Source organism: Xylocopa sonorina, unplaced genomic scaffold (genome assembly GCF_050948175.1).
Source record: "Xylocopa sonorina isolate GNS202 unplaced genomic scaffold, iyXylSono1_principal scaffold0079, whole genome shotgun sequence".
In the NCBI taxonomy this organism is placed as follows: domain Eukaryota; kingdom Metazoa; phylum Arthropoda; class Insecta; order Hymenoptera; family Apidae; genus Xylocopa; species Xylocopa sonorina.
The window spans coordinates 252,501-255,000 of NW_027490150.1; the positions used below are offsets into that span (position 1 = coordinate 252,501).

Consider the following 2,500-nt stretch of genomic DNA (forward strand, 5'->3'; position numbering starts at 1 on the left):
GTCGGAATTCTGATTTGCATGTATTAGCTCTAGAATTACCACAGTTATCCAAGTAATTTCGTGTACAATCTAAGAAACCATAACTGATTTAATGAGCCATTCGCGGTTTCACCTTATTTCGGTATGTACTGAGACATGCATGGCTTAATCTTTGAGACAAGCATATGACTACTGGCAGGATCAACCAGGGAACCGTACTATTCGTTACTCCTCTCTCTCTCTCCTCTTTACTTTCTCTCACCATCGTCACATAGTAGTTCCTCCACAAACGTCGTCGGTTCTCCCCGAGACACCGATCGACGATACGAATCGTATCACATCATATGTAGTGGCATATATCGGTATCGCTCGTCCGTGAACGGCGATACCGTTTAGTTGTGTCAGTGCAGTGGATGCGGCTAGCGGAACCTCTTTCGGAACTCGCTCGAGCACATTATTTATTTCGGTGACAATACGCTACGTCGAAAACACATAACTTCCAACCAACAAATTTCGCCGAGGTATTGCACCCTCCCCATTCGAATCGTACAGTTCCCATTTGTTGTGGTTTTCAATGTAAAAGATCTTATATGCCTTCCAACTGAACCGGTCGAGGAAGCGCGTATACACTTCGCGCTGAAATATACATCGTCTACCGCGCGGAGATCTCTCGCGAGACCGTCGACGCGCATCGACGAGGAAGCGCGTATACAATTTTCACGCTGATTTTTCGAGAGATATATACCTTTAATCGTCTATAGCACGGACATCTCTTGCGAGAACATGCTGGGCATCGACGATGCAAGCGCGTATGCAACTTTCACGCTGGGCAGTTAATGATCGCCGAAAGCACGGACATCTCTTTCACGCTGGGCATTAAAATAGCGCGTACAGAGAACATGCTGGTCATCCAGGCGAGGAAGCGCGGACAGTCGCGTCACGCTGAAAAATATCTCTCTTGGACCTTTACCATCGTCTATAGCACGAACATCTCTTGCGAGAACATGCTGGGCATCGACGATGGGCAAGCGCGTACAATTGTGTCACGCTGAAGTATATTTTGTATCTCGCCCATAGCGGGCGAGCTGGCGCGTATAAAGTGCGCGCTGGGCAATCGACACGGGACACCTTTTGGAAGTTCGTATCGAGCCTGCTCTGGCTGCAACAACATATTTGTGTCGTAAATGCCATATACCATCCGTCCCCTTAACGGGCTCGTGCTCAGGAAATTTTCTCTTTCGGGCGGTTTCATTTTTATGGATTTGTTTGTTTGCGGTTTCGTTTTATATATGTTCGAGTGTTAGGTCAACTTATATAGTTCGAGTGTTATGGTCAACGTATATTATTATTCGGGCTTTTCCTGTATTTTAGCACTTTAGCATTATAGCTTTTTGGAGACTGGATAGGTATATATAAATCCACGCTCTCTTAGCGTACTGGACATTTCGTACACGTTGTCACGTCCATTTTTTTATTTCGTTAATTTTAAACTTTGTCGGTCCGAGAACTCGGATTCCAAAGTTCCAGAATTGATGCAAGGGTGGTACAATTTATACCCGAGTTTGAAAAACTCGCATAAAAGGTCACCAACGCCGCCTTAGGACGCTTGCCACAATTGGGACATTCGGTCAAAGACTCCGACCCGTGGCCATGCAGTGTGGAGAAAAATTCGATCACCGACACGGCACAGAGCAGTCGAGAACGTATTCTCGAGGAGCGGTGGACTGCTTCTCAACCGAGGTCATAGAATAGCCACGCGCCCGAGCGCTACTCCGGCCGGCCGGCTCGAGCCAGCGAGTCTCCTTACAGATACGAAACGGCCGGCCGGTAGGCCGGCGCCGCGCGGTCCGACGCACGGGCGCTTACGGTGGTAAACTCGCGCGGCAACGGACCGTCCGGAGAGACCGTTGTAACTTAGTCGCGCGGCGAACACACGTATAAAGTCCTATTAACGTTGAACTTTTATGCACGGAAATTGTGTAGACCTATTAAACAATGACGAATAAACATATTTTCGAGATATAACAAAATTTAATCGATCGGAACATAGAAAAAAAGCAGTTGCAAAATTCGAAAAAACGAAAGAAAAGAAATATCGAAAATTTAACACGTACGATCGATTACTACTATTAAATTAAGCGATATTATTAAAAAAAAATCATTTGTTTATAAATAAAAATTATCGACAAATCGCAAAAAACCTCCGGAAGCGTCGTTTCCAAATGGTTAAAAATAATTAATTCGATCAAACAATGCTACGGTAAGTACAATCAATAGGTTTTATTAAGGTTTTTCAAAAAAAATTTACAGGTCAACGGTTTAATTAACGAGAAAATAGCGAAAGAACGCGATCGAATTTTTTCGTCGCGGAATATTAACTCCCTCTCGGAACTTTTTCAAGCTACCGCGGACGATTCTAACTCTCGCTCGGCATTTTTTTTTCCAAACTATCGTCGATGTACGATTATTAACTCTCGATAGGAATTTTTTTTTTCGAACTGTCGACAATATGCGAACTTTA

General features: G+C 44.5%; 1 non-coding gene across 1 annotated transcript in view; it reads right to left on the minus strand.

The window, feature by feature from the left end:
- LOC143432356 (small subunit ribosomal RNA) overlaps positions 1-191 on the minus strand; it is a 1,925-nt gene extending 1,734 nt beyond the window's left edge. Inside the window, exon 1 of the ribosomal RNA XR_013102986.1 lies at positions 1-191. This exon is cut by the window's left edge and continues 1,734 nt beyond it. This is a non-coding gene — a ribosomal RNA (small subunit ribosomal RNA).
- Between the last annotated feature and the right edge of the window lie 2,309 nt (positions 192-2,500).